This window comes from Octodon degus, unplaced genomic scaffold, assembly GCF_000260255.1.
Source record: "Octodon degus isolate 3935 unplaced genomic scaffold, OctDeg1.0 scaffold00102, whole genome shotgun sequence".
In the NCBI taxonomy this organism is placed as follows: Eukaryota; Metazoa; Chordata; class Mammalia; order Rodentia; family Octodontidae; genus Octodon; species Octodon degus.
The window spans coordinates 8,943,063-8,954,285 of record NW_004524678.1 but is presented as its reverse complement, the minus strand read 5'-3'; the positions used below and the strand labels follow the sequence as shown (position 1 = coordinate 8,954,285).

Sequence of the window (11,223 nt, the reverse complement as noted above, 5' to 3'; positions counted from 1 at the left end):
AAATGAAGAGATACAAATGGCAAATAAACATACGAAAGCAATGTTCAGCATCATTGATCATTCAAGAGATGCAAATTAAAATTATGCTGAGATACAATCTTATGCCAGAAAGAACGGCTATCATCCAGAAGTCAACCAACAACAGATTCTGGAGATGCTGAAGGGAAAAAGGGGCCCTTCTGCATTGTTGGTGGGAGTACAGGCTGCTAAAACCATTATGGAAATCAGTGTGGAGAGTCTTCATGAGGCTAGGATTGGCGGTCCCCATTCAAGCCTGCTGTTCTCCTTCTAGGTATTTCCTGAAAGAACTGAAAACATCACACTGCAGCGCTATACATGTCCCCACATTTATCACAGTTTGTCACAGCTAAAACTTGGCTACAACTCTATGGTATTTTTACACAATGGAGTATTATCCAGTGATTAAAAAAAAGATAAAAGATAAATTCGATGTTTTGTAGTTAAACAGATCCAGCTGGAGACTGCATTTTTCAATGAAATAAATCAGACCCACATGTACAGACTTCATATTGTCTCACTACTGTGAGAACCTGAAAAAGTAAATACAATCTGAAAGGTACAATAGAAACTGTGAAAGGGAAAGAATCTGTTCAGTGGGAAGTAAAAACTGGGATGAGAAAAAGGACAAATGAAAGGAAAATTATGTTTATGTATACAATATGTATACATATTCAAGATAATTTGCATAGTTGTATTGTCAGTTTCTGCTGATCTGAAAAGAGCAGTTAATGCTTAATTTTTTTTTCACTCTTATTTTTTCTTTTTAATTTCTTGTTTTATTTTGTTTAGCCAGTTTTACAGCTTTATATCTGGTAACCTGAACGACTAATCTGAAGTTAACATCATACAGGATAGCAACCATTGTTGAATTCCTATTACTTTGTTCTGTGAAATTTTGTATCATTTGTAAAGCTTGATTTATTTATTTTTATTTTGAATTCTTAAAAAAAATTAGCAGCTTCACATAGCACAAATGTACTAGTTTTTGTTTGCATATGACAACACTGCAGCAGCTTTGCCCTGGCTTCAACCACGACAGAAATCAAGGCAATTCCACTGTCCTGTAAGGTCTAAAATTCTCTTCCATTCTTACCAGTTTTTGGGGGGCAAAATTCAGTTCGTTGGAGTAGTAGCACTAAGGTTATCATTTTTTTTAAAATACAGTATTTGACTTTATTATCTATTTATTTATTTATTTATTTATTTCCCTCCTGGGCGCTGGGGTTTATTTCACAACAGAACCACTGGGAACCTGGCCTGAGGCGCACACAGGGCTCCCTCCAGACGTGGTGGGACACAAGGTGACAAGCATGACGATCACAGCTGGGGTCAAGGGCTCCGGGTGGCCCTGATGGCATCTACAGAGGCAGTGGCAGGAGGGGACCTAACTACCTGGGCCTGAGGCCCAGGCTCCGGCCTGCCGCGGCCTATTTGCTCAGGGGGTTTCTGAAGTTCCGGCTGGCGAGCTTGGCCTTGCTACCCAGCTCCTCTTCAATTCTGAGGATCTGGTTGTACTTGGCCAGGCGCTCGGATCGGCAGGGCGCGCCAGTCTTGATCTGCCCAGTGCTGAGTGCCACCACCAGGTCAGCAATGAAGGTGTCTTCCGTCTCCCCGGACCGGTGGGACACCATGACGCCCCAGCCGTTGGACTGCGCCAGCTTGCAAGCCTGCAGGAACTCCGTCACTGAGCCGATCTGGTTGACTTTGAGCAGCAAGCAGTTGCAGGCCTTCTCATTCACGGCTTTGGTGATATGCTTGGGGTTGGTCACTGTGAGGTCGTCGCCCACCACCTGGATGCCAGCACTGGCTGTGAACTTCTGCCAGGCGCCCCAGTCGTCCTGGTCGAAGGGGTCCTCGATGGACACCACTGGGTAGTCCTTGATGAAGGACTTGTAGAGATTGCCCAGCTGGTTGGGTGAGATGTACCTACTGGGGTCGTCAGGAGACTTGAAGTCCAGGTCGTACTTCCCAGACCTGAAGACCTCGGACGCGGCCACGTCCACGCCAATGACCACCTTGTCCGAGTAGCCGGCCTTGCCAATGGCAGTCTTCAGCAACTCCAGGGCTTCCTTATTCTCCAGGATGTTGGGTGCGAAGCCACCCTCATCGCCCACGTTGGTGGTGTCCTTGCCGTACTTCTCCTTGATGACGTTCTTCAGGTTGTGGTAGACCTCAGCCCCGATGCGCATGGCCTCCTTGAAGCTGGCTGCGCCCACAGGTAAGATCATGAACTCCTGCATGGCCAGCTTACTGGCGGCGTGCGAGCCACCGTTGATCACGTTGAAAGTAGGCACAGGCAAGATGACCTCGGGGTTGCCTGCCAGGTCGGTGATGTGGCGGTACAAGGGCACCCCCTTCTCCACGGCGCCGGCCTTGCACACTGCGAGAGACACTCCCAGGATGGCATTTGCTCCAAAATTGGATTTGTTTTCCGTCCCGTCCATCTCGATCATCAGCTTATCAATCTTCTCCTGCTCCACGACATTCAGTTTCTTGCTAACCAGGGCAGGTGCAATAGTTTTATTAATGTGCTCAACAGCCTTTGACACACCCTTGCCCAGGTAGCGGGTCTTGTCATTGTCATGCAGCTCTAGGACCTTATAGATGCGGGTGGACGCCCCACTGGGCACAGCAACTCCGAAGAGACCTTTGGAGGTGTAGAGGTCAACTTCCACAGTGGGGTTCACACGAGAGTCAAAGATCTCTCAGACGTGCATCTTGAGAATCGACATGTTGGATTTCTGGCTACCGGATCTCGTCACCCAGGAAGGAAAAAGAGGGTGCTACACACACCGAGATGGGCGTTGAAGTAGTATTTGACTTTGACAGTGTTCAGGTGGTTTTACAAAAGCTTATGGAAGCACAATAAAGGTGACATAAGTGGTGCTAACGAGCCTGTGCCAGACGCACTTTTGAGGTAATTGCAAAGTGCATAACAGAAATACTCTTCAGTTTTATAATTCTAAATTTCTTTTTAAGCAAGCTTTTGTATATTTGTTTTCAAAAAGTGCCAAATTTGTCACTATTGTATGTAAATAACCATGTCAATTCTTTCACTGTAGTGTAGATTCTATTTAAAGAATGTTTGTGTATAAAGTTTTATGGATTTTTATAGTGAAGTGTTTGCAGTAGTTTAATAAAGAACTATGTGTCAGAGCCTGGGAGACAGTGCAGCAGTCTATCTGCCTGGCAAGCCCAAGAACCTGGGTTTGATCCTTAGTACAGTATGCTGCTCCAGCCCAGCTCAGAAACCAGGCACGGGGGCACACACCTGTAATCTCAGCACTGGGGAGGCTGAGACAGGAGGCTCACTATGAGTCTGAGCTGCAAGCTGCATAGCAAGAACCTTTACCAAATAAATAAATAAATAAACAAGCAAACAAATAAATAAATGGGTTTCCTCAATTCATTAAGGTCTTTTAGGATAATCTACACTTTGATTAATTTAAAAGTCAGCCTATGAGGTCTTGTGATTACCTCTTCAAAATTCCTTCCTTGTCAGATGCTGTAACCAGTTAATGGAAATGTAATCCCTTCTGCAGGCCCCACCCCACTCATGGGAGTAGGTCATACAAGGGGTGTACGCTGTAATGCCAGAATCTTAATCATGGATTCCACCTTCCATGTTTAATCCTGTTTTTAATATTTTCCACGGCTGATCTGCAGTGGAATAAGAAAAGAAAAAAACCACAGCAAGTGTGCCTGTGGCTGTAAAGAGGCTCCTCAGCTGATTTAAGGATTTATTTAAAAATGGAATCTTTTCAAAGCATGATTAGATCAATTTTATTAAAATCAAAAGACTAAGTCGTTGTCCATGTTTTTAGCAGCACTGCACAACACTCCAGATCGTATGTACAAACTAATGTGGTCTCTCTCATATGGAAATTGCCCAGTAAATGTTACCTAATATTATTTTATTTACTGATGGATTAAAGCATGTTTTCTATTTGATACTGCTGTACGGCTTTTGATGTTGAACATCTAGGATTTTGTTAATGCAGTGATTAAATATGAGGCATAGTTTTGGAGTGAAAATGGGCTTTGTGGAGAACTGAAAAATGGCTTGACTTCTTGTCCTTCAAAGGGTATTGAGAGAAATTGAACTGATTACAAATTGACTAGGCCTGAAAAGATTTTATGCTGAAAATTACTTCATTCCGAGTATTCTCCTGACTTATTCCTTTCTGTCTTTTTAGGACATTGTGCTGTAGCGGCAATCAAGTTTATTCTCAAGAATCTCCTCCATTCTTATGAACTTTCATTATCTGGCACTCATTTCATCAGACAAAATGAGACAGAAGCGCAGAATCGGGATATCACTTAGGACAAAGTATCTAACTCCTGATTTGATGGCAGCTATGTTTCTTGCAAGCATTTATGCAGAAAAAAAAGAGAAACAACTTATGATTTATGGTGAAAAGTTATAACCTTGGGGTTCATGCTGACTCTGTCCTAAAAACGCCTGAGAAGTTAGGGAAATCAGATTACTCCAAAAAACGAGAAAAAGTCCTCTGAATCCCATGTGTGGTGCAGTAAAGAAAAATATTTCTATATTTAATTAAATGTATATGAAATATAAAAATATTTTTGTTCTGAATTTTTATGTCGATATTTAGTTGTACTGGATTTTTATCTTATTTTTATGAGTAAATGTGAATAATTAGATTCGTTGTTTAGTTTTATGAGTTTTAAGTAAAACAGTTGTATTGTTCATACTGTGTAGTTTGAAAATATAATAAAGTCATGTAGTGTTCATGAAAATGGAAGTTTATTCAATGTTTTTTCCATAAATTTTACCTCATTAGTTTATTTATGTCCATTGAAAGATCTATTAAATGAAATAGTTCACATTGAGAACTGAATAAATAAGATCTTAGATTTATAGAATTTCTGTCTGTCTGTCTGTCTGTCTGTCTGTCTGTCTGTCTTTCTTTTTTTGATACAGCATCTACTTATGCAGTTCAGACTTGTAGTGAACTTCCTTTCTTAACCTCTCCAGGGCTGGGATTACAGGCATGTACCACTATGCCCAGTTCAGGGGGCACAGTACATGGTACCAGGAATAGAACTCGGGTCCTTTCACTTGTCAGGCAGGTCCTTAGACCACTGAGCTATTACCCCAGCCCAGAGTTATGTATTTATTGGATGTAGCAAGGCCTTAGCTTTGTAAAATGTAAATTTGATCCTTAAAATTGTTTTATGAATAGCAATGGGAACATTCCGTAGAATATTTTCATTGCTATTAGTTACAAAAAGTACTGGGTTTCGTTTCAGCATATTCATACATGTACATAACATCCAAATCTTTGATCTTTTCACTGTCTGACCATGATTCATGTCTTAATGGTCTCTTTTCTATTTTCCTTTCTTTTATTTTTTATCTAATTTTTTAATTTTTAATTTCATATATGAGCAAAACATTCTCTCAGTTTGCCTTTTTTCATTTAATATTATGGTCAATGCAATCTCATCAAAATAGAAACTAAACTAGAAAAATATCTTAAAATTAGTATAGAGAAATAAAAATACATGAATAGTTAATGCAAGCCTGAGAGAAAAGAAAAATACTGGCTGTATGATAATACTTAACCTCAAACCATACTGCACAGCAATATGAACAAAATGGTACTGGCACAAAAATAGACACATTAACAAATGCAGTAGAATACGGGGCACAGAAACACACCCACACAGTTACAGCCACATGATTCATGACAAAGCATACAGAAGTATACTTCAAAAACAAGACCTGTACAAATGATGAGGACATTTGTAAGTAATTACATACAAGTGAAAACTCTACAGAATTTTGTAATAATATTTTTATCTACATACAATGTGTCTATGTAGAGAGAGAAATTAGACCTCTATCTCTCATTCTTTACAAATGTCAACTCAAAGATGATCCTATAAATCTTTTGTCTGGGGATAGAGCTCAGTGCCTGGCAAGTGAAAGGTCCTGAGTTTTATTCCCAGTGCAAAAGCAAAGCAAAACAAAACAAAACAAAGTAAAACCTTTTATCTTTCTGCAACTAAGATTTGCAGAGTATATATAATTTTATCTAATTAAAATTATATACAATTTTATCTTATATATAATATTATTTTCTAAACTTATATGACTCTACAACTCCCAATTGGAAAAAAATGTTCGTTCCTATACTTTGGAACCTCTGTGGTGAGTAAGTAGCCTCTACACTATTACTTTCATATTGGAAGAATACTTTATTTGCTATCACTTGTACTTTATTTAGAGATCTGATAGCTAGAGGAAATATATTTGCTTTTCTCCTCATTTCTTTGTTATTTTAAATTATGGAGCAATTGGGATGTATGTGGTAAGCAGAAAGATAGGAATATTTTTAAACATCTTAAAATCAAAATTTTCAAAGATTCTTTGTCCACTCAGTGATATATTTCCCTTTTCAATTATGATTTCTTCTGACACTTTCAACTTCTTTGCCAAACCCTTTGTATGACTATGGTTATATTTATCAGATGAGTTGAATTAGAAACATTTTATTCTATCCTTATTTTACCCTGTGACACCTTGAGTGACCTTGAAAAATTAATATTCCTCTTGCTTCTTTGAGTATTAAAAATGTCAAATAATTGTTGGATGTTCTGAAGTTTGATTGTAATTATGATTCATAATGCAATCTACTGAGATATTTCAGGAAAAGTCAGTGTACATAGACAAAAATATTGTTATAAAATTCTCTGGAGTCACCATTACACACTGCAGCAGAATTGTATTTCACTTGTGCCTGTAGGGTTTCTGTTTTCTGTCAACCAAAACTCATCTCTGTGTATTAAATGTCTACTAAACTGTGGCTCCATTGAAGCAGAAATGACATTGTTAAATAATATGCATGAAGTTTAAGCCACCTTTTCATTATGACCAAGTAGAGGTAAGTTGATTAAATATTAAAGTACATATATAAAGTTACTGTAAGTTTCTTTGAAGTATCTTTTTAAAACCAGCATATTGTTATTTTTTGATGAAATATTAAATATACTTATGTAATGTCACACTTTTATAGACATCTTTACATGCAGTTTTGACGACAAGGTGCTGTGCTCTACCTAAGTATCTGTGTCCTGGTGTTAGTTTCTATGCATTCATAATCTATCACCTATAAATTGTGTGCCTTCGAGAAGTCTGACCCTGGGAAATTGTACGTTAAAGTCTCCCTTTATAAAGTGGAGAAAATAATGTAATGGATTATTAAATCACTAAAATCAAATTTTATGAGTATTTGGCACAGAAGTAAGTGCTAATGAATGTTTATCTTTTCTGCGCGACTCGTCGTGACTTTTCCTACATGTTGGCAATTGTTTTTGTTTAAAATAAGAGTTAACATGAGTAGTGTGAGAGAATAGTTTCATTTCTGGTTTGATTTCAATTTTCAATGTGGGTTATTACACATAGAGTTTTTTTACCTGTTCTGGTTCTATTTAGTCTCTTCATTTATAAAATAGGATCAAAACTTTCATATTTATTATATTAATCACATTATTAAATTTGAAAATTCCATCTTTTTAAAATGTATTTAGTGCAAGGTTTATTGGGTCTCACTACACAGATTGGACTGGTAGTGATCCTCCTGATTTTTAGCCGCCAAGAGAAACTTCCATCTTGACATTTATTAATAACAAGTATAATACTATTTATTAAGCATAGGTTAAGCACAAGGAACATTTCAAGCACTTTACATTCATTGCTTTAATTCTATACACAATAGTTTTAAGTATTTTATAATGATACTATTTATAAATGGGAAAGGTTAATGAGTCAATGAAGCCATTTAGGTCTTATGAAAGGAGCAACAATTCGACTTCACACAATCTAATGATAAAGTCCATACTTTTCTCTCTACTACTCTGTATCCAGGTCAGCTCTTGAAACCCCCAGGGAAGGATGGAGGAGGTTGAAGAATGAAGACAGGGATTAAGATGCAGAAAGCTGAGGTCAGGTGGAAACTCCTCTCCTGGTGGGAGAAAGAAACTGCCCAACGACTGCTGTGTGTTTACTTATGCAATCAGCAGAAGGTTAGTGTCAGGTGGAGTCTCTCTCCAGATGGGAGAAATGACTGTTCAGCATCTACCCACATCTACTTATACAATCAGCGTAGGAGGCTGTTCACAGACAACTTGAGGAGAGGGTGAGATCCAGAATAGGAAGAACATCTAATCATCAACAAAACATCGTGTCTTGGTGTCTACGCAGAAACAAGAGATGAGCTGTCTCTGTTATGCCAGACCAAGTTGCTTTGCGCATCAGCTCCCTGAGCTCTGCCACTCCTCGTGGGGCCCTGCCAAACTCCCGAGAAGCAGTGATCTTGTCCTAGATACCTGGGCTACAGACAGCTTTGTTCCCAACACTTACATTTCCATTAAATGTTTCTCAATGAATTCAAAACATACATACGAGATATTTCACTAGCCACAGTCCATTTTTGGAACAAAATCACTGCCACACACAATATAAGGAAGGAATGTTAATTTTTGTTCCCAGTTTCAGAAATTGCAATCCATAGCCAGCTGGGTATGGCTGAGTAAAACAGCTCATCTGACATCCAAGAAGCAGGAAGCATGGCAGGGCAGGGCAGGACAGGGCAGGGACAGACAGAATTCCCAGGCCATGCACTGCAAACCACCCAGACATCCTCAGAAGTGTGCTTTATTCATCTCTTAGGCATCTCACAGCTGGTCAGGTTGGCAATCAAGATTAATCTTCACAGGTACCACAAGCACATTTTTCCCAATGTGACAATTACCAACACTTTCATATTCCAGTAGTTATTCTTTTTTGGAATTCATAGTTGTCCTTTTCAAATTATTACTATTATTTTTATTTTTTATGGGTTTTTATTTTTATTTTTTTTGTATTTTAGGGAAGGGTCTACAAGGTGTTCAGTGTCTCACTACTGGATTGGACTCGTAGTGATCTGCCTGTGTTCAGCCTCCCAAGAACTGGGATTACAGGTGTGCGCCACCACGCCCAGTCTCAATCGTTATTTCAGCATTCCCCAGGGGCCATGCCAGCATGGCAGGCCTGGGGATCGAACCCCCTGCCCCTGCCTCTGCTTGCATGCACTTTAATCCACTGAGCTATTTTGCCAGCCCAATATTTTCAGTTTTAAACTGTGCTTCCATAAGTGACCCCACTAATTTCCATTTCTGGGTAATGATTCCTCAATACATATTTGGGGCACTGTCTTGTTGCCCTCCATGTGGCAGTGTTGGAAGATGATAGCTCTTGCAGAGATGGAGACTACTGGTAGGAGTGAGGATTCTTCTCACAGGGAGAAGAATTAGTGTAGGGCCCATGCAATCCTGGTCAGCTCTTACAAGAGGGTTGTGATGAAATCATAAGGAGCCCCTTCCCTGCCTTTCCTGTATTGCTTGTGATCTCCATCTTTCGGATGGACTTCTTCTGCAGCACCATCACTGTGATAGGAAGCAGTCAGTGAGCTGCTCCCCTGAGTTGCTGCCATACTGTACAGAACTCCTTCCTTCCTAACTGTGAGCATACATAGGCTTTTTCATTTTATGATATATCCAGCCTCTGGCGTTTTGTTTTAGCAGTGGAAAGCAGACAGATGTAAACACCTTACAAATATCAGTCCTCTGTTCAAATAAGTCTATGACTTCTCAGTGCCTGAGGAATAAAATCTAGACTTCAAAACCTAGCACTGATGGATTTCCATAACTTGGTTCCACTATGTCTACCTCACCGTAGTTTGTCAAAAAGGTCTAATTTAGCTGGAGTATTGAATTTTTCTCTCATCTTCTGAGAATATTTGAGTCTTTCCATCTAAGCCTTTACCACAGTCTTGGGTCCTACTATTAATTTTTCATAATGCAATTTTAGCTAGGTAGTAATTTCTAACTCAGCCCTACTTTTTCAAGCTCACAAATTTTTGAATTGCTTTTCTAAAAGCCTACAGTATTTATTTTGTGGTATCACAGATTTCAATATTTAAATATGGTTTATACTTCTTTATGTAGAGTGTTTGCTGTGTCTTAGGCCCCACAGTGTTTATGTAATGCTTTATAAATGGAATAACTGATTGATAAATTAAACAAAATTTCATCTAATTTGATTGTTAATTTATTTCTTTTGGGTTTGTAGTAGAAATTTTCATTTTTCTGTCTAAATAACATTTTGTTTTACCATTATTATTCTGCCATCATTAAGTTCAGAGAGATAAATATTAACACAAGTACAATCTTGTTATTAGCTCAAGAACAGTGATGTGGGTTATCAGGATAAAGCCGCTCAGGGGCAATCACCTGGCCACGGAGATCTGCTACTGCATCATCACGTGACCAAAGTTGCTCCCTTAAGAGTAAATCTAGAACTTCTGTGTATGAGACATGTTTAAGCATGTGGCAGAATCATCTAGTAGACTTATTAAAAATATAAATTGTTGGCCTCCATGTCCAAAGTTTTTGGGTGTTTGAGTGGGACCTTAAAACTTCCATTGCTAGTGCTGTTCTTGTTTATGGTGGTTTGCAAATCACACGTTGAACTCCGCTGTCTTACAGTGTGGTCCATAGACAAGCAGGCTTGATCTTATCTGGCAGAGTGCTGCAGTGTAAGATCCTAAATTTGAAAACTTAATGAATCAGTGTTACACAAAACAAGATCTTTTCATAATTCACATGCACATTAACTTTGGGAATGTTAGTTTTGGGGGAGGTGCATGCTCTCTCTGTGTCTGCCTGTCTGTCTGTCTGTCTCTCTCTTTCTCCCTCTCTTTCTCATAGATCAAAAAGAGATAATTGTTGGCAGCAGATATTCTACGTCATAAGAGGAGCAAGCCTCAAAATGAAACTGATGATTCAGAAATGAGAATGGAATCATGGGGAACGCCAAACTCTTAGTGAAATTGTTTTCCATGGGTATAATTTTACTTGAAGTCTGTCTTGATTACGAATTTTATTCACGTTTTACTTCTTGAACAATTTTGTCATATTTTCAAAAACATTTTTACTTATATTTTATTTTTCTGATGTTTTACAATAGAGGTTTGCAGCAAGAAAAGTCTATAATTCCTTAATGCAATATGATTGTTGTTGTATGATACAAAAGCTCACGGATATCTTTTCTAAAAAAACTAGTGTATTTATAGCACTGCTATTTAATAACAATAGTGTTATTCTATTTATTTATTTATTTATTTATTTATTTAT

At 38.6% G+C, this 11,223-nt stretch overlaps 1 pseudogene across 1 annotated transcript; it reads right to left on the bottom strand.

Annotated features, from left to right (window-relative positions):
- Positions 1–1,448: 1,448 nt before the first annotated feature.
- Positions 1,449–2,825, bottom strand: LOC101593228 (annotated as a pseudogene). Its single transcript, XR_192693.2, has one exon. The product of XR_192693.2 is annotated as an alpha-enolase pseudogene (transcript).
- Positions 2,826–11,223: the final 8,398 nt, after the last annotated feature.